This window comes from Sapajus apella, unplaced genomic scaffold (genome assembly GCF_009761245.1).
Source record: "Sapajus apella isolate SASKATOON/1434 unplaced genomic scaffold, GSC_monkey_1.0 scaffold97, whole genome shotgun sequence".
NCBI classification, from domain to species: domain Eukaryota; kingdom Metazoa; phylum Chordata; class Mammalia; order Primates; family Cebidae; genus Sapajus; species Sapajus apella.
Window position 1 is genome coordinate 6,349,920 of NW_022437037.1, and position 26,568 is coordinate 6,376,487.

The 26,568-nt window shown below is 44.1% G+C and overlaps 1 protein-coding gene and 1 long non-coding RNA gene across 19 annotated transcripts in view; both read right to left on the reverse strand.

Moving 5' to 3' along the window:
* RAPGEF1 (Rap guanine nucleotide exchange factor 1) overlaps positions 1 to 26,568 on the reverse strand; it is a 154,138-nt gene that overhangs the window by 92,076 nt on the left and 35,494 nt on the right. The window lies entirely within an intron of this gene.
* On the reverse strand, positions 1,348 to 19,076 carry LOC116536007. The gene is made up of 3 exons (XR_004262430.1): positions 19,064 to 19,076; positions 18,745 to 18,751; positions 1,348 to 4,084 (listed from the first exon to the last, which is right to left on the reverse strand). It is a non-coding gene; the product is annotated as an uncharacterized LOC116536007 (long non-coding RNA).

A 26,568-nucleotide genomic window follows, 5' to 3' on the forward strand; every position in this document is an offset into this window, starting at 1 on the left:
CTGGAGTGTGGGGTGAAGAAATCCCCTCACTGGGCCAATAGGTGCTGCTGTAGATTAGGGTTCATGTATGGTGGTCAACACTGCAAACCTAGCCCTTAGCCAAAAGTTGCCAAGACACTGGTTAGCCTCCCCTCCTGAGCCTGGAACTAAGGACCATGCAAGGTGCAAAGGCACAGGTGGGTCATTTCAGAGAAGGAGAAGTAGTTAAGGCAGAGGCTAATAACCTTTTCGATCCCAGTAAGAAACGTATTTTATATTACAACCAAATACACAAAATATATCAAAAATCTAAAGATTTAAATTCTATTTTTATTTTCCACTGTTTGCTATTTCACTGAATCGAATTTAGGACAACATAGTGTCTTCATCCTTAGTTCAGCTGAGAGGGCTGGGCATCGGATGGCAGCATCGGCATCACGTGGGAGGGGTCCAGATGCCAGCTCTTTAGCCCGGCCCAAACCTAATGAATCTGATAAATTGGGGTTGGGAAGGGGCCCAGGACACCGGGCTTTAACAAGTCCCCCAGGTGGCCCGGCAGCGCTAGAGTGTGAGAAGCAGTTTCTGAAGATAAAGGTCTGAGGGAACAGGTTGAACTATTAAGATTTTCCACATCTCGGGCCAAAGACAGGGAGGGGCTGATGGTAAGCCCGGCAGACCCAAGGGCACATGGGAAGTGACAGGCAGGTGGGACCCTTTGACTTCGACAGCAGGGGAAGTTTTAATCTCATTTCAGATTAGAACATTCCTCAGGATAAATCCCTCCTGGTTGGGAAACAAATCTGTAAATGCTGAACCCGGAAACGACCCACATAGGGGGAAAAGGGGTGATCACCAGTTCCAGCCACCAAATTCCAACTAAGCAGTCACCCCTACCAAGGAAATTTAGCTGAATCAGGCTCTTTTGGTATAAGGCTTAGAGCACCAGTCAGCCAGTATCTCATGAAGCCCTACTGCATGGGTGGAGTGACAGGCATAAGAACCAGGGGGCCAAAGCCACCACCCACCCCTGCTCTTTCTTCTGCTTCAGGGCTTGCTTGTTTATGTTTGGCTGTAGACTGGGTGTAGCACCTACTCTGTACTGGGAACAAATGTGCTTTTTGGCTGGGCACAGTGGCTCATGCCTGTAACCCCAGCGCTTTGGGAGGTCTAGGCAGGTGGATCACGAGGTCAAGAAATCGAGACCATCCTGGCCAACAGGGGGAAATCCCATCTCTATTTAAAAAAAACCCAAAAAACAAAACTACAAAACTTAGCTGGGCATGGTGGTGTGCACCTGTAGTCCCAGCTACTCAGGACGTTGAGACAGGTGAATTGCTTGAACACGGGAGAAGAGGTTGCAGCGAGCCAAGATCTCGCCACTGCACTCCAGCCTGGGTGACAGAGTGACACTCCGCCTCAAAAAAAAAAAAAGTGTTTTCTGTCCTCAAATAACTGCTCTAAGTCAGTGATTCTCAGGAGAGGAGGGAGGTGGGTCAGAATGACCTGGCGTCTGGTCCGAGAAAGCACACCCCCCAAAAACACAAACCCCAAATGTTTCCATTTACAATCAGAAGAAAGCAAATCTGAACAAAATCTTTTTGTCTCTCTCATGGGAATACAGAGTAGATACAGTGATTTTCAAATCAGAATTTCTAAGAGGGAGGGGCTGAAACATCAGTATGTCCCAAATCAGGACTGGGTGAAAAGGCACCATGCCACTTGGCCTAAGGGGCAGGCTCTGCTAGGAGCAGGCCCAAAAGCTAGAGGTTGGGGTCCCAACTCCACTGCTGACACCGCCCTGTGGATGAACCATGTCCTCAGTGGAAAGCAGTATCTTTAAAGTTCTTTCAGGACATTCTAACCACCTTTTACATTTAAGATGGACCTTGAATTTTCTAAACAGGTAAACCAATTGTAAATTAATTGGAAGAGAAAGGAATTTGCTAAGGACCCTGGGACCCAAAGCACAGGTCCTCCCCAGATGGTTAGTATGCAGGGCATTCCTATCAGCTCCATCTGTGTGGGGCTGCAAAAGCCCCCTCCCTCACAGAAGGAAGGAGAGGCCAGCAGAAAGCCCAGTGGTGTTGAGTCAGAAATTGCCAAGAGCCACCAAGTAACCACGAAGAAAAACATACCGCTTCATTTTCCACCAGGCAGAAGGGCCCATCGTGTACTCATCACGGCCTGTTTCCTAAAAGACAGTTGTGTTCTGCAGCTGGTGTCTGCCAGTCCCCATGTGCTCAGATCTAAGGGTCCCTTGATAATAAAAATATGGAACTCAGAGAGCTAGTAGATGTGTTTGCAAATGCATGACAATCCTTGGACAGAATCTATAAAAGGATCTGTAAAAAGCAGAATTATGGGGGCAGAAAGTTATGCATATTGTTTGAAGTCACCTTTTAAAGCATTTTTGGTTCTAACTTGCTTTACAAATTGCAGCACCACCACAGAGCAGGGATTGAGAAATATCTAGTTTCTTTATAATAATATTTTCGTGTTCTTTGTGGTGGGGGTTGAGAGCAATGTTTTTTAATTTTTCATCAAAACAAAAATGTTAGCACAGAACTATGTGTCCTGAGCTTGGTTAAAATCTGGGCTCCTTCAAATGGGCTTGCCACTTTCAACATTCATTTCTGATGGCAATGAACCAAGACCAGCTACAGAAAGACCAGTGCGAAATGCTGCAATAGGCGGCTTGCAGTGCACTGTCTCGCTTTAAAATTCTGGCCTCTTACCCAAAGCAGTCAACCTGACATGAAAAGCAGCTCAGACCTCTATGTTATGAACGGGCTCCCCAAGGTGTGAGAAGCCACCACTGTGGTCTCTCTCCCTCAGATACAAGGAGATCTAGGTCGTTGCACTTGGCTCAGGAAAAAACTGTTCCCCTGCATCGTTTTGACTGGCCAGCGCTGTAGCTCTGGCTGCTTGGGCCTGGTGGGCACGTGGGGGTGGGAACTGGGGGCAGAGTCCAGTCTGGTGACCGCCACCCTGACACAGCTCACCTGCTCCAGTTCAGATGGCCTTCCTGCCTTCCCACCATCCCAGTCTGAAGAGGGATTCCTAGAAGGAAAGTCCAATCTGAGCTGGCTGCCTGCTGAGGAAAAGCCTCTGTCCCGTCCTTCAGCTCCTCACAGAACAAGAAACCTGTGGAGGCGCTGGGGAAGCAGACCTGAAGCACCGCAACACAAGTGAGGCCAAAGACCCTTAACCAAGTCTGGAGAGAGGGGTGGGGTGGCCTCCCCAAGGTGAATGCTTAAACCTTGGTCGGGTTCCCCGAAGCAGACTCCTGGGAGGTGCAGGGACATGGGGGGTTGTAGAGAAGCAGCTGGGAGGGAGGGAGTGCAGAGAAGGCAAGCGTCACAGCCCTTTCCACAGAGGGTGGTGGCAACTGTGCTACCGCCAGGAAGAAACTGGCTTAAATGGAAGCTGGTAAGATCTGCAGCACTTGGCTGGATTTGCACTGTATTTCTGGTGGGGGTGAGCTGTGGACCGAGGGATAAGCACGTCTGGAAGGCCCCAGCCCAGCAGCGTCAGCTGAACAGAGAGTCCGGAGGCTTCCTGCGGGTGCTAGGATCTGCCAGGGTTCCACAGGGTTCACAATGGGTTTTCACCAGCCATGAGAAAGGATTAATTTAGAAATGTAACAATGGTCCCCAACAGGCTGAGAAGCCAAACACCCACAAGCCACCTTCCGCTAAGGGACAAATAACTAATGTATGGTGGTCCTGACGTTTAGATAAAAATGAACTCCCCCAACCTTGTCTTATAGTAAATTGCCACAAGGCAAAACCCAAAGTATGCACGCACCACTATCCTGCCCCAGTATCAGGAGAGCCCCTGGGAAGTGAGGGTAGAGAAGAGGAATTTAAGGTAAGGGTTAGTCAGGAGCTAGTCTATCTCTTGCTCCTCAAAAGATAGCCTGTAATTTACTGAGCACTTACTATACGCCAGCCCCGACAGGCAGACATTATTTTAATTGCCATTTTGCAGATGAAAAAACTAAAGCTCAGAGAAAAGAACTAGGTGTAAAGTCAGTGTGACTGGGAAACAGCCTGAACTTGGACTGCTCAGTTTGACAACAAACTCAGTCTTTTTTTATCTTGCTCTGTACAGCCTCGAACTCCTGGGCTCAAGTGATCCTTCCACCTCGGCCTCCCAAAATGCTGGAATTATAGGCTAGCCTCACAGTCTTAATCATGACCCTAAAGTGCCTTCCCTAAGTGGAGACAGCGGCCATGTCTTTTAGAATGGGGAGGTGGACAGCAACAGTGCAATGGAAGGGACAGAAAAGAAAAATATGGACAGGAGGCAGCCGCAAGAACCTTCTTCTGTCCAAACTGAGCATCTTCTGAGGTAGGTATGGGCACCCGCTGGGGGTTCTTCCCAGCGCACCCTCAGGAAAGGGGCAAGGACAGTGAGGAAAAGAAGGGTCCCTCAGTGTGCTCCCCTTACCCCAATCTCAGTGCCCACCATGCAACATGGAAAACACCTGTGTGAGGGACTGACTCCCCTTCAAGGCAGCTGAACCCCAAGCATCCTGGCTATGCTAAGATCTCCAAGATGGGCAAGAAAATCTGGGGACACAATTGCCAAACAACGAGAAGACTTAACTTGGCTCCCAATCCAGCCACTTCCTTTGATGGGCAGCAGACGCCATCCAGTCACAAAGGGTGGCTGGTGCGCTAACACACACCTGGAACAAACCTCCTGTCCTCTTGTTCTGTCCCAAGGTTGTCAGGCTGGGATTAAATCCCAAGAAAGAAACCGGGGCATGTGATCACTACCATAGCAGACTGCCAATTGGGACATCAGAATACATTTCTCTGTCCCCAAGTTAGGAAGTGAGAGGACCTGGCCTTTTGTGTTGGTTCAGCAACTAATTGGTTTTGTCACTTAGGCAAAACACCATTTCTCCAAGCCTCTCTTCTCTTCCACAGGCATTAGCCTAGTCAGTGGTTCTCAAAGTGTTGTCCTGAACCAGCATTGGCGGCAGCCTCACCCAGAGACTTCTTAGAAATGCAAATTCTTGGGCCCCATGCCATGCCTACAGAAGCAGACACTCTGGGGGTAGGCCCAGCAATCTGTTTTAACAAGCTCTTCCAGTGATTCTAAAACACGCTAAGTTGGAAGACCACTGGCCTAGCTGATGTCCCTTTTGATTGTTTTATAAACCATCCTTCCTTACCGTCTCCTACCTGTAATGCTGACTTCATCTACCCAACACATATTTACAAAGTTTCTACTATGTGCTAGGAACTGGGGACACCAGGGGAATAAACTCATGTCTGCTCTGTGTTTAAGCACTCAGCACAATGAATGTGCACACAGCTTGCTGGCTGGTTGACTGAGTTAGCAGCACAACTGTATTTCCAGCAACCTTCCTCTTTTGCCATGATCTTCTCCCAAAACTTACTGTACTTTTAAAAGTAAAGAGCTCTGCATACAAGGAGTGATGCAATGTGCTAGTAAATAAAATGTTACTGTATTGCTGTGATGAAAGAAAGAGATTATCTATGTCCCATTAACAGAAGCACAGAAAGTCAACTGGCAAATTTCTATAAGGAAATATAGAAGAGTAGCACAGATAACATTCTTTTCTCCTAAAACTATTTTAGTGACTTTCAGCGCTCACAGGTCTTGAATGTTATTCTAGGCACAAAATAACAAACACCAAGTGACATTTTTAGCAGTCCATTTTGCTTCAGGACATACACACAGGAAATGCAAAAGCAAAAACAAAAGCTAAAACGCTCTACCCTAAGAGGAAAGACGCAACCAAACTACCATAATATTAAAAACAGGACTAAAATTAGCTTCCTCCCTTACGCTTAAAGGTCTTGCTAAAAACATCTGCCAACAGCTTTTCTTCCTCTCTCCTCTGCCCAAGCAGGCCAGTGAGGGCAAATGAAACAGGCTCAGAAGACAAACAAGCGGCCAGCTGCCGCAGAGCTCCGCGCTAACAAGAGTCTCGGTCTGCACCAAGCCCGCAAAGATTCATTCCGAGCCAAAACTAAATTCTCCCAAAAACTACATCATGGGATTAGACCCTTTCGAGTAGAAGCAGAAATCAGAGTTCTCACCCAGAGCACAGGTCAACAAACTCTTCTCTGCACTAGTTAAAACAACTCACCTAATACACACAGCTGTTTCTGCTTAGAATCGAGGTCAACACAAACCACAGAGCTACTAACGTGCAAAGTTACAAAGCAATCCCTCCCGTAATAGTAGGTATTTATTTAGGCAACACTAAACACACAGAATAAGACATTTTAAAAGCAAACAGAGTCAGAAGCTCAGAACTCAAGATTTACTACAACTGAGTTGTATTCACTAAGTTTCCTAGTGGCAAAGGTAAAAAGCTAAATAAGATGGGTTAATTTTGTTCATTAAAAGAAAGCAAATAAACTCAACAGAAGAGGGACTTTTCCTAGCACAACATTCCAGAAGGAATTTCAAGAAGTATGTAAAGTAACTGTGAATCTGGTCTTCAACTTTGCTTTTACAAGATCTATGATGTTCTTCAAATAATGAGTTAATATTTATGCTCTATAAAAAAATCAACAGTCTGATAACTTTATATCAATACATATTTCTTAGAGAATCTAAACCACCGATATAGCCCAGTGTGTCGTTTTCAGGAGCGCTAACTTAATATAGATATAACCCTTCAAGAACTTAACAGAAATGTATTCTTCCCCATCTATTTTTGGCAGAAGTGAGAAGGCAGTCACATCAATACTGAGCTCTGAGGCCCAGTGTTTGCCTCAGAGTGGTTGAAGTGCTGATGACTAAGGCGTGACACACACCCCTGCCCACGGGGACTGTCGGTACTGCAAGTACTAGCAGGACCTTCAGGGGTGCAAAAGGACACCCAATCAAATAACATACCAGGGGGCCAGCCTCTGCGATAGGGGGCGGCGCCGGGGGTACAGGCAGCCCTCTCCCTCCTCAGAGCACCTTTCTTCAGAGAACCAACAATGAAACGGAAGCCAGGGCTGCACAGGGGAGGCTGGAGGGTTTGGTTTGACCATTTCCCCCTGCTTTCTATGAGTGAAACTGGATATGGTTTAGAAGGGCAGTAGCTAGACAAAGCAGGCCTGCAGAAGCAGGACGGATCAAAAATGCAGGAATTCCTCAGCCCAGAGAAGCAAAGGCTAAGAGGCAGCAGTGGCTAGCGGTAGGGGGAAGACATGACGAGAATCCTAGGACAAATATGGCCCCAGGGTGCTGGAAACTCACACGAGGAAATCAGGCTCCCAATGGGGAACTCATTATTGACAAGGGGTAGGGAGCCCATAAGCAGCTGTATAAAGGATGGATTATACAATGTCTCAAGATGCTGCCTCCTTGGAAGCTGCAGCTGATTTCAGGGAAGACAAGCCCAAGAGGCCAGCCCCTGTCCTCCACGTGTCCTTCTGTAAAAGAACACTGGGCCAAATGATGTGGGATACCCCTCTCTTCCGCTATGACCAAGGAAACCTGTCAGTGCTATAAAAAGGGCCCCAGGAGCCACTTTTAGCTTTGCCTGATAGGAAGAAAAAGGGAACAGTGGATTAGAAGCTCACCAAGGCTGATTCAGATGTTCCCATCCTAACGTGATCTAACTTGGCTCGGATTTTAATAACATGAAATAAGTACCGGTAACAACTTGTGTAAATCCTTAAATGTTTTGTATTGCCGTATAACGAAGTCCACAAACCGAATGACTTCCAACACACATTTATCCTCTCCTAGCTTCTGTGGGTCAGGAGTCCAAGCATAGCTTAGGTGGGTCCCTGCAAGGCTGCAATGAGGGTACTGCACAGCAGGAATTCCCCCAGGGAAGGGTCTTCATTCAAGCTGCCCACTTGGGGTGTGGGCAGAAGAACTGATTTCCTCGAAGCTGTTGGACTAAGGTCCCCCAGCTTCTTGCTGGATGTAGGCAGGAGGCCACCTTCAGCTCCCTGCCACAGAGACCTCTTCCTCAGAGCTAGCCAAGAAGAATGGCCCAGAGGGAGTCAGCTGGCAAGGGGAGTTAGAAGCTGAATCACAGGCCACATCCAACTCCAGGGGAGACAATGAGACAAAAGTGTCAACTGCAGGAGGCAAGAATCTTAGGGGTCACCTTAAAGTCTGCCACATGCATCCAGCCCCTTTACAACTATAAAATCAAGCCACAGTTATAACTAAACATAATTAAAACGAACTCTCATCCCCAAATTTTGATTAACAATGCTAATTTATGGACAATAAGGACAATGTCTTCTTGAGACTGCACAGTCAGTTCCAATGTGAGTCCAGTATGGAGAGTTACAGTTATATGGGGGTTCAACATGCTTAACTGTGTGTCACAGTGACAACTCATTCTCTCACCACTTTTTTCTACTGAATCACTAGACATCGTTGTAGCTTTCCGTTGGCAGAAGTGCCTCATCCATATAATGAAGCCTACCTCTGCTCTTTTCTCATCAACCTGCCCACCGCAATTAAAGGAGGAGGAGGAGCATACAGTGAAGTATGGAGTAAATTCAGGCGAATTCAGTTGCGTGCATTTGGACAGAGAGACAGAGGGCAGGGAAAGGAGGAAGGAGACACATTTTAGCGAAATCACTCTCCGATTTAGTCAGAGAGCTTATGATCCTAGGTGAGAGTCAGATGGAGAGATGACACGACTGGTTCCTCAGTTCCTTCATGCATTCTGGGGTGTGAATATCTCACCTCACTGATTGGATTGTGGTGTTTAAAGATAATGATTTTCCTTTTACAACATAGTACTGTACCTGAATATAAAACTAATTCCTTCATTTGCTCCAAAGCAGAGGGCAGCAAACTTTCCTTGAAGGGCAAGATAAAAAACACTGGACCTCATGGGCCATACAATCTGTTGCAACTATTCAACTCTGCCATTTTGGTGAGAAAGCAGCACCAATGATATGTAACTAAAGAGGCATGGCTGTGTTCCAACAAAACTTTATTTACAAAAACAGCCAGCTGGATTTGGCCAGTTTGCTGGCCTCACTTTTAAGAAACAGCATTCTGTTCCAACACTGAAAAGACAAGTGGCTTTGCTGGTCTCCAACAAGGATTCTCTGTGTGATTTTGACTATCGGCAATTGGTGCTGTGTGGACTTTGCAGACCCACCCCGCTACCACCACCTGTACGGAATGCAGCTCCACTACACAACTGGGCAGCCACACAAGAAGTTGCTGAAATCAACACAAAGTCACCATCCAGGCCGTCCACAAGATACTGGGTTCCCTCCCTGGTTGAATAATTACCTTCTCCCACAGACCTTCCTTGACCTCCTAAACTGGGTAATTAGGCCAGAGCTTTCTGCATAGCACTCACCTCTCTGTATTGCAGGCTACATTTACTGCCTTTGTTTTCCACCAGGCACTGAGAGGATGCCTCCTGGAAAAGGTAGGCAAAGCCTCCATTTGGCTCGCTGCTGTATCCCCAATGCCTAGCACAGTGCCGGACACTTAGAAAGTCCTCATTAACATGTGCTGATGAAGTAGGAAACCAGGTTTCAGTGTATGTTTTCTCAGCCCCCAAGTACTTTACATTCATAATACTTAAATGTAACTACATATTCATACTATAATGATTTAGTTGAACTATGATGGAGTTCTGAAGGGGAAGATCTAAAATAAGGTGAACATTACAACTGTTGAGGTGCTTGCAAAGTAATAAAAACCATGCAAAGATAATAAAATACCTATAGGATCCATTATGTTAAATCAAATACTATGTTAAATCAAATCAATACCAGCCTCTGGCTTCTTGACAATACTGGAAGATTTGAGAAGGCAAGCCTGGACAACAGACTCAATTCATAATCAGTAAGTAATGTTTCTGAGTGGCCAATCAAGTAACTTGCATAGAATTTATTTATTCATATTCATTTGCATTTGCATTCTCTCTCTCTCTCCCCCTCCCTCCCTCTTCTCTCTCCCTCTCTCTCTCTCTCTGGCAGGCACATCTCAGCTCACTTCACCCTCCACCTCCAGGTTCATGCATTTCTCCTGCCTGAGCCTCCCAAGTGGCTAGGATTATAGGCACATGCCACCACGCCTGGCTAATTTTTTGTATTTTTAGTAGAGATGGGGTTTTACCATGTTGGCCAGGCTGGTCTCGAACTCCGGACATCAAGTGATCCATACACCTTGGCCTTCTAAAGTGCTGGGGTGTTGGGATTACAGACACAAGTCACCACACTCAGCCTTGCATAGAATTTCCATTCGCTCCTCCCCAAAAATCTGTTCTCAACTGAGTATGTTTTCCTTAGATTTCAGTTTTTAAAATGCCCAAAGAGTGAGATGATCCTTGGCTTTTAATTGGAAGAAGCAAAGGAAACGCATAGAGGCATTGCAAGCACTTGTACAACCAGCCTCCTGTGATTCCTTTAGAACTCAGAGCAGCCCCTAGCTTGGTGCCAAGGAGGACAAGTTTACATGTAGTTGACAAACACTTAATGCTCAATCTTCTCTCCCTCCATGCCACACATCCCAGGATCCTCTACCCCTATGCCTTAAAAAATCAATTTTCATGTAATTTTCTATATAAATGGAAACTTAATCTGTCAATCTTGATCCTCTACCATCACATGGGTCCCAATAGCTTAATAAGAAAACCCTGCAGGCTGTGTGCTACCCATGTGAAGATACACAGCACAGCAGTTCTTCTGGAAATCATGGGAGTTGCTCATGGATGGAGGCTTCCTGGAGCCTCTGAATGAGAAGCATTTTCATTAGGAGCCCAAGTACCCAAGAAAAGAAAGAAAAATGAGCCACAGCTCATTTCCAAGGTTAGTTTGTGCACAGTTACTGCTGTGTCAGACAAAAGGGAGACCTCTCTCAAGGTGCAGAATTGTCCCTCCAAGCCACTCCCTTTAAAAGACCCCAAATCCCACAAGTTAAAAACTTTGGGAAGAACTGAAGTCAATTATTCTGAGTCTGTGAACACCTCCAGTCAATGGTTTAAACTCTTGTGGTTAATAAAAATGGAAAAAGCCCTAAAAGAACCACAGTTCACTGTTTACACATAAACCAAATAAACAGCAACAAGTGTCCGTCTGTATTTCTGATCTCAGTGGATGTTAACTACCCATTAACATAAGCCAGAAACCTGGTGGCATCCTTGACTCACTTTATAAATAAAATGTACAAGAGGCTACATTTCTGGTGTTCACCTGGCTATTTTGAAACTTGTAAGAAATTTACATCTATAAAGGAAATCTCCATTTTGTAAGGGCTCTGCCTCTCTGCATCCTGAATCGCTAGAAACTATTACAATGAAGAAGGCAAGACTCAAATCTAAATAACAAGCGTGTGGCCAGGTGAGGTGGCTCATGTAATCCCAACACTTTGGGAGGCCGAGGTGGGCCGATCACTTGAGGTCAGGAGTTCGAGACCAGCCTGGGCAACATGGCAAAATTCTGTCTCTACCAAAAATACAAAAATTAGCCGGGTATGGTATAATCCCAGCTACCCCAGAGGCTTAGGCGGGAAAATCACTTGAACCTGGAAGGTGGAGGTTGAAGTGAGCCAAGATCACGCCACTGCACTCCAGCCTGGGCCACAGAGCAAAACTCCGTCTCAAAATAAAAATTAAAATAAACAAATAATAAGCCTCACCTTGGGCCACTGTGTCTTAACTGTGCTTCTTACTTTACCCCTTTCTTTGTCTTGACAAGTAATGGTGTTTAATTCTATGCCTCTGAGACATCAATTTTTAACCTCATTTCATCCAAGGGTCATCTTTTTGGAAGGACAGATTCAGGGTTGCCTAGCTAACAACTGCTTAGGGTGATGGGACAGAAAATGAAAAGATTAATAGTTTGAAATAAATTTTTAAAAAATGTTTAACTTCTGTTTCTTTGCTTCTGTGATTTTTTATACCTGTCTTGTCAATAAAAGTAAAATAATGTAAGATGATGGGGCAAAGGAGGGACTAATGACAGCTGAGTTCTTCTGGAAAATCAGTCTGCGGGCAGGGATGAGGAGTTCGGAGAATGCCTCTCTTTGCATTTGTTATATTTCCAGTACACGCAGCTGGAAGTGATCAATATACTAATGTGACATATTTTGGAATGGCATTTCCTGAACTCCTTCACTGACTCGTTTTAAGAAGCATTTCAGCATAAATATTAAGAATAACTAAATTAGGTAAATGTAAATGGGAAAAAGGTTTATAGATGAATTAAATACTGTTTCTTTTTTTTTTTTTTTTGAGATGGAGTCTCACACTTTCGCCCACGCTGTAGTGTAAACGGCACAATCTCGGCTCACTGCAATCTCTGCCTCCTGGGTTCAAGCAATTCTCCTGCCTCAGCCTTCCGAGTAGCTGGGACTACAGGCGTGTGCCACCATGCCCAGCTAATTTTTTTGTATTTTTTAGTAGAAATGGGGTTTCACCATCTTGGCCAGGATGGTCATGGGTTGCTGGGATTACAGGCGTGAGCCACTGCGGCTAGGCTAAATCACAGTTCGAAAATCCTTTTCAGTTAACTTGAAATCTCAATGTTAAATTAAGTAATAGTTATGAAATATCTGAGTTATTTCTAAATAAGTTAAAATACTGAAACATTAATTGCTGAATATAAATGTAAAGTATATGTATATTGGCATCTTGTTTTTATACGGTATAAATTAAGTATATGTAGGTCTTGTGGGTCTGTGAATAAACATGAAAAAAATGTATTATTAGGACACATGTTCCTAAAAGTTAAGAAATGGTGCTCATGTACAAAGTGCTGATATAAAACAGTTTAAATTTGCTCACTCCCTAGTTTTCACTGGAAATTAAGGTTACTAAGAGTTAAAAAGTCTAATTAATAGATGACCATTAAAACTAGAAGAAAGGAAATAACTCTGTATGTGAGGGAAATAAGATATGTTTTAAATAGGAAGTTATAAAGTATGAGATTTTGTTAAGGGAAAGAGAAAGTAATTGTTTTCTTTCTAAAGTAGTGTGATGGTTGTTCCAAAATGAGAAAGACGAACATTAAAGGACAAAAATGGAATAGATCAGGAAATTATAAAAGGTTTGTGGAAGATTAATCTTGTGAAAGGAAGTTTATGTTTGATCAAGCTATAATTTTAAAAAATCATTTATAATGTCCAATTTTTTCTAAAACTTTTTTTTTTTTTTTTCCTAAAAATTGAGCATTAATATCAAAACTACACTGATGGGCCAGGCATGGTACCTAATGTCTGTAATCCCAGCACTTTGGGAGGCCAAGGAAGGTAGATCGCTTGAGCCTGGGAGTTGGAAACTCGCCTGGGCAGCATGACAGAACCTCATCTCTACCAAAAAAAGTATACAAAATTAGTCAGGCATGGTGGTGCACACCTTAGTCCCAGCTACTCAGAAGGCAGAGGTGGAAGCCTGGGAGGTGGAGGTTGCAGTAAGCCAAGACTGTGCACTGCACTCTAGCCTGGGTGACAAAGCAAGACCCTGTCTCAAAAAAATAAATAAGTAAAATAAAAAGATGCTAATGCAAAATAGAATTTGGTTCTCTCTATTAACACGACGTTATCACGGTTGTTTTAAGTCCTGTTATCTATGGTTAATTCCTTTATTCTGATGTTTTTCTTAATGCTTTCTTGGCGTATTGATTTATGCTTAATAAGAAATAGTGAAAGCTTTTTCTTTCCTTCTGGGTAATTGGCTTAGGAAATAAAGATTTTGTGTTTTATCAAGACAATTTCTTGTGCTTTGTGTTTTCTCTTATTAGGCCTTTGATTACTTAAGAAAAGTGTGTCTTCTCAATATTAAAAGAGCTAAATTTTGGCTGACAACTATGTAACTTACTATTTGCCTTTGACAACTATGTAACTTACTTTGCTTCTAAAGTCTTTTAATTATTACTGGTTAAATGAATAACTGTTATTTCCACAATGACCTGTGATACTATTTTAATTAAATGTTTTAAACTTTTTGACTTTTTTTTTTACAACTTCCCAAAATCAAATTTTAGATTAAGTCTCTCCGACCTCAAATTCACTTTAAGGTTTCTCAGTCGGGCTAGTAGAAAACATCAAAGGATGAGTCTCTCACCTTGAAAAAGACAGACATTACTCCAATTAGGCTTATCTAATCATCTGGTATGTTGTCAGTCATAATTTGGTTATCATGTTAAATTGTTGTATGCCACAGAAACAACCAAATTTCCTTGTCAACTGAATCATTATTTTAATGAACCCTCATCAGATCTCTAATCATGGTTGCTTTAAGTCTTGTTATCCAGTTAATTGCTTTATTCTGATGCTTTTCTCAATGCTCTTTGCAAGCAACTATAATCCGAAAATGTTGTGTTTTCTCTTCTTTTCTTTCTTTCTTTTTTTTTTTTTTTTTTTGAGATGAAGTCTCACTCTGTTGCCCAGGCTGGAGTGCAGTGGTGCGATCTCGGCTCACTGCAACCTCCACCTCTTGGGTTCAAGCAATTCTCCTGCCTCAGCCTCCTGAGCAGCTGGGATTACAGGCATGTGCCACTACGCCTGGCTAATTTTTGTATTTTTAGTAGAGATGGGGTTTCACCATGTTAGTCAGGCTGGTCTTGAACACCTGACCTCGTGATCCACTTGCCTCAGCCTCCCAAAGTGCTGGGATTACAGGCATGAGCCACCATACCTGGCCCAAAATGTGTTTTCAAGGAGATTCATGGAGAGGATGGAAAGGACTTTGACAAGAAGAGGTCTCTGAAAACTTTAAGATCATACCATTGGACTGGGTAAAAATTTCCAGAACTCTAATTAAGAAATTGATAGGCTTGTGAAACTACTGACCAGGATCAAGCAGAACAAAAATTAATTACATAAGACTGAATAAAATGATAAATAGTAATTGTGGGTTTTTATGTTTTTTAATTGGACACATTGCTGGTGTTTTATTTCTGACTGAAAAAACCCTTTTTCCTTGTATTAGCTTTCAGCGATTTGGTAAAGTTATACTCTTATGAACAAAAATGCAAACATTTATGTTTAAAAGTCCAATGTGAGATTTCTTATCCAAAGTTTCAGCAAAGCAAACTTTGTGACCAATCACTAGTCTTACTGCAGTTGTGTAATTAATTAGGTCAAATTTGAAAAGACTAAGCTTATTTTGCAAAAAAATTCAGCTTGCTTTGATTATCTTTAGTAGAAATGAGGGTAACTGTAGAGAGAAAAATTATGTTTCAGAAGAAAATCTACAGTATACCTGTTATTAGATTGTAGCCCTGTTTGCTGTTTTTGAGTTTTTACTATTTGTAGACTGGACTGGATCTGGAATTCTTCTACTTTCCTATCTGGAAACATCTGGCTACAACTCCCCAAATATGAACAAGAACTGCTCTGGCCCCAAAGCCCTATAAGCTAGAGCTTGACAACTCCATGTACGTTACAAGGGACAAGCCTCATACCTGATACGTGGGCCACACAGAGTTCACCCAAATATCCGATGTTACAATCAGATGCACTCAAACTGCAAACCAGGACAAGAAGCTGACAACTTCATGCTGTGGACAGCTTTTCCCAAGACATCAGAACAAGATTCTTTATCATAATGAGACTCTTACTTCTCTTAATTATTCCTTGCTTATGCCTACCTTTTTCACTCGGCAGAATAATGCTATATTGCTGAACTGCACAATCAGTAGCTTCTACAGAGACTTGATGAAACAATGGATCTGTCATGTCAATCCTAGCCACGGGATGGTAGGTAACAGAAATGCTACCTTCTAGCTGAACAGGAAATAATGTACACAGTTGCTAATGCTTCTTGTTGCACACGGATAAACAGAGCAAACAGGCTGCTTGGCTAAAACAGGTAGATTCCCCATCTGGCTCATTATTTGATCTAAATGATTTCAGTTTGGTTCACGGGGATCCCGGCTAAGAGGCATACTTCAAACTGTTGGTATTATCATCCTCATGGTCATTAGCCACAATAGTTGTCACCCTGGTGCACTGTCTCTCTCAAAAAAGTCTTAAATCCGTACATGCAGCCATCTGCTGAACTGTAAATGTTCTCTCTCTGGCTGGAATGATGGAAATTCCAAGAAATGCATGATAATGAGGACACCTGTGAATGATGTGTTAAGACTCAAACCCCAAAATAATGACAGAGTAGTGCTGATGCCCTAAGTTTTGGTCATGCTGTCTTCTAGGTGAGAGCGTTGACCAAAAGGGAAAGATTGTTAAATTCATTTTAGAGGAAGTCATTGGTTCGAACTGAGCTCCTGCAATAAGCCCAACAGACCAAACCAAAATGGCATCACTCAAGCTGAAGTTCCATAGCACTAAGCCAAAATAAGATTTTTATTTGACCTTCCGAGAAATCAGAAGAGAGAATAGCCAAATCCCCAAACAGGCCAGTTGTAGCTCACATGATAAGAAAGTCCCCTCTGCTTTAACTTTTCTAAGGGAAGTAACTCTGAAACAACCAATCTGCTTTTTATTTTATGTTTCTGCTTCCCCTAATCCTTTTCTTTCTATGAAACCAACCTCCTCTGCTGGCCCATCAGAACACTCATTCTATTCCAGTGTTGCCCAATTCTAGAATCACAGGTAAAAGCCAATTCAGATCTTTAAATGTGTTGTAATGTGTCATTTGACAATACCTTTTCAAACCCCAGATCCCATCCATTCCCATGTCCTCTTTCTATTTTACCTTCCAAATATCCAGGGACTCTGTCCCACTGCCACCACCCTTATCCAAGCTGCCATCATCTGCTTGCAGATACAAGGCAGCCTAAGAATTCCACTCCTGCCTTTCCAAGGCGTTCTCCCACTGCAGCCAGGACAATCTCATTAATTTTTCAAAGCACAGATCTTAAATCCTCTCAATCTCTCTCTCTCTCTCTCTCTCTCTCTCTCTCTCACACACACACACACACACACCCCACACACTTAAAACACTTAATGGCTATTTAGCTTATTGAGGTTGAGTTTAAGTGCTCTTAAACTCAAGGCTTTGGCAGGCTCTTAAACTCAGGCATCTCACCCCTTCTCCCACCTCTGCCGCAGGTCTCTGCCCACTGTTTTCTCACCTAGACAGTATCCTCTCCATCCCCAAGGGCCCACCTCACATTTCACCTAGTTAACTCTGATTTATCCTTCAGATCTCAGCTCTGATCTTTCATAGCATTTACTAGTCTGTAATTATGGGGCAGGGGTTGGGGGTAGATGAATTCTGCCTTTTTCAATCAGGGTTCCTACAGAGAATGAGGCCTAATACCCTAGGGCATGCATTGGATGTACTGAATGAACTTCTCTCCCACACATCCAGAATGGCACCAGCTGTGTCCCAGTCCTGGAAGAGCTTGGCAGATAGTCACAGAGTTCTGTGTTCTGTGCTTCAGATGGGGAACCCAGTTTGAAAAGCTTTGTGCCAAATACAACTTGACACAGAGTAGGTGCTCAAAGGTTTGCTGAGTTAAATTGAAACAGAAATGTAATCTTGCAATGACCCCCAAGGCTGGCACACTCTTGCTCACTCTGCTCCAGTCACTCCAGCCTCGTGCTATTCCTTCAATACCCAGCTGGTCCCCCTGCCTGGCATGCCTCTGCCCCAGGTAACCGCTTGGCCAACTCCCTCACCTTCTCAGACTTGACACAGATCTCACCTTTCAATGAGGCCATGCTAGATACCCTATTTTAACTCTGCAACCTGATTCCTTAATCCTGGAACTCCTGATGCCCCCTAATCCTCCTTCCTACAGCACTTATTACCCTCACACATTCTTTATATGCAATTCATCAGTGGATAATGTTGATTGTTTGTCTATTTTCCCCTACTAGGAATATAGGTTTCATGAGGAGATCTGTAACCCAAGTGGCTAGAACAATGCCCGGCATGCAGCAGGTGCCTAATAAATGTTTATTAGCTAGATGCATGAACATGCTTCTTCTGAGTTACTACTCTCTCATAATTTGGAAGCACACAGAGACTGCCTGGCTCCAATTCTGTAAGACTTTAGCTCAAATGCCTGCCAATGAGAACGCCTCTCTGAGTCCTGGTTCAAAATTCCTGAGGCAGAACCAGTTGACCCAGCTCATCTTCCCAAAGTAGGCCATGTGACAGAGGTCAATGGCAGCTGCCCATGGATGAGCCATTTAGTGCAGAAGGGCCTCTCGGCATAACCGAAAAAGAGCAAAACCATCAGGAGCTATTCAGATGTGGAAGCCAAAGCTCTCCCCAGATCGCAAGCACACTGCTGTGTTACAGCAGAGGCCACACTGGGTATCAGTGGAAGCAGGGGCGAGTTGGATCAAGCTGGACGTTTAGTCCCCAATCCTGACCTTAGTGAGGGCCGCTGCTGGGACTGAGTGGTGTACTTCAATGTCTGGCTCACCTAGAAGAGGTGCATCACTCCCCCAGGAAACTTAAACGTCCGCATGCAGTCATCTGCTAAATGGGAAATGTTCTCTCTCTGGCTGGAATGACAGAAACGCCAAGAAATGCATGATAATGAGAACACCCATGAATGACGAGTTCCCATCTCGTCCTCTCCAGAAACAGATTTGTTGACAAGTGTAACTAGCAGAGACACTTAATAATAATAAAAAATAAAAAATCAATGTAACTCTGCAGGCAAGCAGGCATTCTTTAGAATTCCTCACCGTGCCCCCGTTCTCTGCTGCATATTTTATAATGACCTGAAAGGCAGAGTGACTGACACAAGCTGGGTAGTTCTGGCTCAGGAGGATGTCTCATGAAGCTGCAGTCACCCGAGACCTGACTGGGGCTGTAAGAGCTGCTTCCCTTCCTGTGGACTGCTGGCTGGAGCCAGAGATCCTCACCTGTGGCCTTGCCTCACCACAGCTGGTCTCCCCTAGAGCAGGGGATCTAAGAGAGACAGGCTGGCAGAAGCCCCAACATCTCGTATGACTTCTGCTGTATTCTACTGGTCACAGGACCAGCCCTGATACAGAGAGGGAGAGAATAACACCTGCGTGTGAATACCAGGAGGTGGAGACCTCTGGGCCATCCCTGAGAAGACATACACACCAGTTTGTTTGTGTAGACCAAGGCCTATTTTTGAAGGGCCCAGAGCTAACAAAAGGTTTTTACATCTTTTTTTTTTTTTTTTTTTTTGAGATGGAGTTTCGCTCTTGTTACCCAGGCTGGAGTGCAATGGCACGATCTCGGCACACCGCAACCTCCGCCTCCTGGGTTCAGGCAATTGTCCTGTCTCAGCCTCCCGAGTAGCTGGGATTACAGGCATGCGCCACCATGCCCAGCTAATTTTTTTGTATTTTTAGTAGAGACAGGGTTTCACCATGTTGACCAGGATGGTCTCGACCTCTTGATCTCGTGATCCACCTGCCTCGGCCTCCCAAAGTGCTGGGATTACAGGCATGAGCCACCGCGCCCAGCCGGTTTTTACATCTTAAAGCATTATAAAAAGGAAAATAAAGAAGCATATGTGAGTGGCCTCAAAGACTAAAATATTTATTATATGGTCTTTATAGAAAAAGTTTGACGACCTCCAATGTACACTGTATTTGCCGATGATTTAAGGGATCTTTCAAGGCTAATTCTGACTCTGTACAATGTTCCCTTTATGCTCTGACTTTAGAATCTATCTCCCAAATGAACAACTCTATTGAGACAGGTGCTCGGCAAACTGTAGCTCTGAATATTATAGTGGCAAATGCTAAGAAACAAACAGCTCATCGTAACCTGAACAGAAAGATAATAACCAACAGTTCCTTGTCTATAAGTAGATGACTGATAAATACAAACTCAGTGAATGACTAAATGAATAAGAAATACTACAAGGACACATCTTGAAAGTATGGAGCTATCATGACAATACAAATATCTTTAACTGGCTGGGCATGGTGGCTCATGTCTGTAATCCTAGCACTTTGGGAGGCAGAGGCAAGTGGATCACCTGAGGTCAGCAGTTCAAGACCAGCCTGGCCAATATGGTGAAACCTCATCTTTACTAAAAATACAAAAATTAGCCAGGCATAGTGGCGTGCACCTCTAATCCCAGCTACTTGGGAGGCTGAAGCAGAAGAATCACTTGAATCTGGGAGGCGGAGGTTGCAGTGAGCGGAGATTGCACCGCTTCACTCCAGCCTGGGCAACAGAGCAAGACTCTGTCTCAAACAAAACAAAACAAACAAACAAAAAAAACTTTAACCAACAATTTACAATTTAAACACAACAAAATATGAATGTGTCATAATTTACAGCAATGATAGCTGAAATTTATCAAGGGCTAACTCTATGCCAAGTATTGCCAAGTATTCTTGCATTCAGCCTCATACGCTGAGGCAGGTGGAATTAGTTGCCTTCATTTTACAGATGAGCAAATTTAGGCTGACAGAAATTAAGTAATCTCCCCAAGATTACATGATACATAGGTAGCACGACTATTTTCTCTTAGCAAACTACATAAAAAAATAAAGACCAACTCTCTGCATTCTGAATGTCACGCCTGAGATCAGCTTGCTGCAAGCGCAGCAGGGACAGCCACCCTCCGCTGGGCCAGGTTTCTCCTCCATCCCTTCTCCCTCCCTCCCACTCAGCCTGCTGGGATCCCAACCCAGGAGCTCCAAGAAGGGCATGGTTCCAGGCTCCCTATAATATAAGAAAGGTCAAAGAGACTTGAAATGAGTGATTGAAACTAATTACTCACTGATCTGCTCCCTCTATCCAAAGAGTTTTAAAACACCTTCACTGAGGTCTTTCCTGAGATTGTGGACTTAGCACAGGACCTGCCTCCTGCTTTCCTAAATGAGTAAGTGGCTGGCACCTGCTCTAGCTCTGGGAGCAGCAAGGTTTTGACACTTGAATTAGAAGAGGGCAGAGAGAAGGCTGCAGCTCTTGCAGCAAACTGCAGGGTTGTCAGGTCTACACTCAGGACACCCCGCAGCTACTGCACACAGAACTGAGCTCTCGGCCCAGGGTTTCCCAGGTGGACATAAAGAGATCTCAACTCCTGTAATCTCAGCACTTTGGGAGGCCAAGGTGGGTGGATCACGAGGTCAAGAGATCAAGACCATCCTGGTCAACAAGGTGAAACCCCGTCTCTACTAAAACTACAAAAAATTAGCTGGGCATGGTGGCTTGTTCCTGTAATCCCAGCTACTCAGGAGGCTGAGGCAGGAGAATTGCCTGAACCCAGGAGGCAGAGGTTGCGGTGAGCCGAGATCGCGCCATTGCACTCCAGCCTGGGTAACAAGAGCGAAACTGCGTCTCAAAAAAAAAAAAAAAAGATCTCAACTCTCCCTGAATGGTCTTGGAGATGGCTCAATGTGCCCACTCTTCACAGATTTGTGAACCTGGGGGTACAGGACTTGCTCAAGGCTATACAACCAGTGGCACAGTCAAAGTTCCCTGATGCTAATTCAAATGTTTTCACATTTTGGATTCTGCTCTTGGAAAGCTTGAAGTCCAGTTGGTTGAAAAGACAGTTGATTATGACAGGTTCTGGAGGGAGGAGGACCTGGGCAGAGGGAACCTGGACTGGAGGCTGAGTGTCCCTGTGTCAGGGACAGAAAGAGAGGGGCCAGGGTAAAGGAAGACAGGAAGTCAGAGGCCTGGAACAAAGTGGAGCGTGAAGGGGAACGTGTGTGACTATCTGGACAGGAGAGTCAGCTGACCAAGGACAAGGGCAAAGACTGTCAAAGGGCACCGAGGGACCAGCTGAGACCAGAGACATGAATCTGTGTCAATAAAGCCCTAATTAAACACACCACTGTGACCTCAATGGGATTCCAATAAATACAGTTGTCCAATCCCCACACAGTAAACATGCAGGCCACAACAAGATGATCACCTCCCTCAGTCCACCCTGATTATGAGATAATAATCATCCACAAAAACATTATTCCCATGCTTAACAAGCAAAGGGAGGAAGGGCCTTCTAGTCTGCCCTTGTAAACAGACACTCACAGGACGGGAGAATAGGGAAGAAAGGGGCTTTGACGTCAGAGACCAGGTTTAGGTCCTAATTCTGCCACTTACTAGCTGCATGATCTTGAGCAAGTTACTGGATGCTCAGTGACCTGGTTTTCTCATCTGTGAAATCAAAATCATACTACCTACCCCAAAGAACTCTTGTGATAATCAAAAGCAACATGCTTAGCTCACAGACAACTGTGACAGATTGTTTACAGTAAGGGCCAAACGATTCCCTGCTCCTCATACCCACAGCTTGGCAAGAGGACTTTGCTCTCTCCTGTTATGAGAGCCATAGGCGTGAGGGGGCAGGTCTCTCTCTCTCCCTTCCCCTTGAATCTGGGCTGGCCTGCGGCCTGCTTTAGCCAATGAAATGAAGTGGAGGTGACTGCTGCTTCTGACCTGGGGCCTGCATGGCTCCTGCTCCCTGGGAAGCCTGCTGGCCTCCAGGTGAACAACCCCACCAGGGGAGGGACCCTGGGCTAGCCTGCTGGAGGCACAGGGATGAGCCCTCCCAGTAGCTGATAGTAGACACTTGAGGGACCGTAGGCAAGACCAGGAGCCCAGCAGCCCAGCCTGAACTGCCAGCTGCAGAAGTGTAAACTAGGTGCCCAGTTGCTATTTAAGCTCCCTAAATACCAGGGTGATCTGCCAGCAATGACAGGAGTAATACTCAATGAACTGCAGCTGATAATCAGGACTTCTCTCTTGTCCGGCAATTCTTCTGGTCTTGAGCCATGTTTCCTTCTCTACCAGGTCATTCCCATCAGCATTCAATCCTGCCATTATTTCACCCTTTACTGAATACTTTCCCTTGACCCCAATACCCTCAACAGCTACCACCTTGTGTCTTCACTCCCACTTCCAGCAAAACTCAAAGAGTGGCCCATGCTCCCTGTGGCCAATTCTCCTCCGCTCATTGTTTTACACTTTCACACCCAACCCTCCACTGACACTTCTTGTCAAGGTCTCCTGTGACCACTATGTTACTGAATCCCAAGGTCAAGTCTTGGTCCTCATGTGACTTGACCCAGTCATCAGCACGTGTCACCGCAGCCCCTTCTGTGCCTCCTCCTCAGTAACACTTTCTGCAGTTCGCTTCTGGACAACATCTCCTGCATCCCCGCTACCTTCCCGGAAGGTGTTTCCAGGTTTCTGCTGCTGCTCCCTCATCTCCTCCACCTCCTAATGCTGGAGTGTTCTGGGGCTCTGGCCTTGGCCCCTGCTCTTCTCTGACTTATTTGCTGGTAATGTCACCCAGTCTCACAGCTTTAAACGCCATCTTTATGTCAACAACTCTCAAAAAAGCCCACACTTCTTTTCTGAACTCCAGATTTTCATATTCCAGATTTTAATGGCCTAACAGCCATCTCCTTGTAGATCTCTGACAGGCACCTCAAACTTACTCTGTACCCACACAGCCCCCAATCGTCCCCCACAACCTGTGCCACTGGAGCTCTTCTGCTTCTAAAGCCAACCTTCCAATGCTCAGGCCAAAACCACTGGGGTCGTCTTAGACTCCTCTTTCTCTCTTGCACCCCATAGTCAACCCCTCAGCAAATCCCACTGGCTCTCCCTTCCAAGTCCTTACAGTCACCTCAAGGCCTATCCTCATCTGCCAGGGGTCTCCAGTGTCCTCCGCCCTCATCACACACTCTCAGCTCAGGACTCTGCACCAGCTCTTTCTTCTCTGGAGCGCTGCTGCCCAGACATTTGCAACACAGGCTTCTGCTCCTTATTTCTGATCACCCACCCTTTGCATCACACACAGAACTAACAACCATCTTCCCAGGCCCTGGACATCCTGTCCCCTTCCCTGCCTCCTCTATATGATGCCTATCATCCAAAAGCCTACATATTTTCACATGTTTATATGTACACTAAAAACTCCAGAGGGCAGAGATGTCTTATTTTCCTTATTAAGGTAACCCCCCTGCCTAGAACAGTGGTGACATAGGACCTGTTCAATAAACATTTGTTGGATGAACAAACATTCAATCAATAAATGAACAAATATAGAAACAATGGAATTTTTTTAGTACAGTGTCCCATTTAATGGTTAAAGGAAAAATACTGAAAGCCTCTAGAGTCAATCATGAGGTTCTACAAACCTTCCACCGTCTGTTTTCTCCTTATTAAGGTGGTGAGAAGGAGGTGTCCATTTGCATAGATGGAGACCTGAATGTGTGTGTGATGGACAAGCCGCAAGATGAGCTGAGCAACCCCAATCAAGCACAAGGCAGTAGAGGAGTCATGGTTCAGTCCTGTCTGGCCTGAAAATCACAAGATTCTTCGACCTTTTTAAACTGATGAGTGACCTGCTTCTGGTTTCCAGGGTAAGAATGACCGCAGAGAACACCAAAGCCACACTGCAGGTCAGGGGTTGGCAAACTTCTGCCCACAGCCCAAGTCCACCAGGACCTATCTGTGTAGGCTGCTTGTTCATAGCCTGCAAGTGAAGAATGGTTTTCATATTTTTAAATGATTTAACTTTAAATGGTTTTATGGGTATCTACATAATAGTCCTAATTTTGGTTCTTGGCCCTGCAAAGCATAAAATATTCATGACTTGGCGCTTGTAGAAGTTTACCAACCCCTGCGGGCAAACTCCTCGGTAGTCCACGAGGCCTCCGGAAACAGTCGCTCAGGTATTTCAGCAAAAAGTGACATCTGACATCAAGTGCGTTAGAAGCAATCAGCGAAAAGTGATTGGAAAAGTAATTAGAGATAAAGTGGCCACTGGCCATGGTTATTATCTAAAATAATGGTGACACCCTCTATACAGCTGGGAAAGAAATAGCCATACACGGAAATGTATTTTACGCATGTTCCCAGGGCAAAGCATATCTGAAAGCCAATGGCTAAGGATAGATATTGTTCTAAATTTGGAGATATCTGATGACAGAATGAAGTTTCCTTCCCTTTTCTTACCCACACCCAAAGCTACACCCACACTTCTCATGAGAAAAATTCTGTCACACTTAGAGTTTCTAACATCTGATCTTTCACTTAAGAAAAAACGATTTCTGGGACACTTTAGTTACACTAATGTCAAAACTGCTCCCAAGCGGAAGCTCCTAATATACACAGACCTTTCAGTGGCATGCCTAGCAAACAGGAAGCCACTGGCATTATCATAATACTGTAACCCAATATGTCATTATTGTATCCTTGTTACATATATTATTGTATCATATCACATATTATATATGATACAATACATAATGGATTGCATATACAATGTACTGAATATTCTGTAACATGTAAATATAAATATAAAATCATAATATATACAGTATGTCGTATGGTTTTATATTATTACACGCATTATTATATCACTGTTATATTGCTATCCTAACTTAGGAGACACAAAGCCACACACTAGCTTCAGGGCTTCAGACAAGTTATTTCACTTCTATAAGCCTCAGTGTCTTCACTGGCAAAATTAGGGAATAATGTGAGATGTTTACTCTTCTCTTCTAGCTCAAGGTGTCTGTGATTCCAAAATCATGTTAAACAATCTTTTGTTTACCTTTCTCTCCCACCCTGAACCAGTTTATGATTACATCCCAATATGGCTTCTAACCTCATTGATGAACCAATGGCCTTGTCCATTACATTCACTCCACCATCCTGACGCTCTGCACTTGATTCAAACAGCCCTCCCAACAAGCTGTTTAATGTCTCTATTTTCCTAACAACCAAACTGGTGCTCTCGTCATACATAAGCAGTTGGGGAAATCGTGACGAGTTAGCCCTCTACAGAAGTGCGGGAAGAGGGATTGTTGGGTCATTAGTCACGCTGCCTAAAGTAAGCATTACATTAACAATGTTAATAACACTTCTCGGCTCACTCTGTCTTTCATGTGAAGAAATTCAAGTATTTAATAATCATTGCTCTCTGGGAGACAGAAGATAAAAGTTGTGATGGTAACTGGGTACACTTAAATAAAGCCTCATTTCTCTTTTCTATGAAAGTCAGCACTTGAATGAGATTGAATCAAGCTCAAGGCAAATGACTGTGGGAAATTAGAATTTTATAACAAAATGGGATTCTTAACACTGATAATGGCTTTTGAACTTCTCATACTGTTTCTCTGGGTCCCATGCCATCAGATAATTCATCAAAATGGTGTTTGTAAGTGTAGTTTAAGTTTGACAAGAGGAATTATTTCAAAATGGTAATATTTCAAATGCTGGTGTGCTTGTGACTAACTGGTAAATTCACGCATCACTCATGAAATGCATTGCTTTTGGAAAACAACAAGGCAAGATCCTTAAAGCTATTTCTATGTTCCTGGCTTGGGAACTTTACACTGGGAACTTATCACAAGGAAATCATCCAACAGAATCACAAAACTGTATTAATGAAGCTACTTACTGCTATCTGACCTGTAACAGCAAAAAGTGGAAATAATTTCAATATTCAACAGCAGGTAAATGATTTCATAAGTTATGGAATAGTAACATGATGGAATGTCACAGTCAGCGCAGCTATTAAGACCACATAGAGGCATAAAATTAAAAGAAAACAAAATTATTTGCACATGACAACTCTATGAAAAATACGCATAATGTGCAGCAGCTCTGAAAAATAATAATGACACCTACTAACTCTTCTGCTGGCTCACTATGTTTTAGGTCATTATTTCATTCATTTATTTTAAGAGAGGGTGTCGCTATGCCCAGGCTGGAATGCAGGGAGGAGC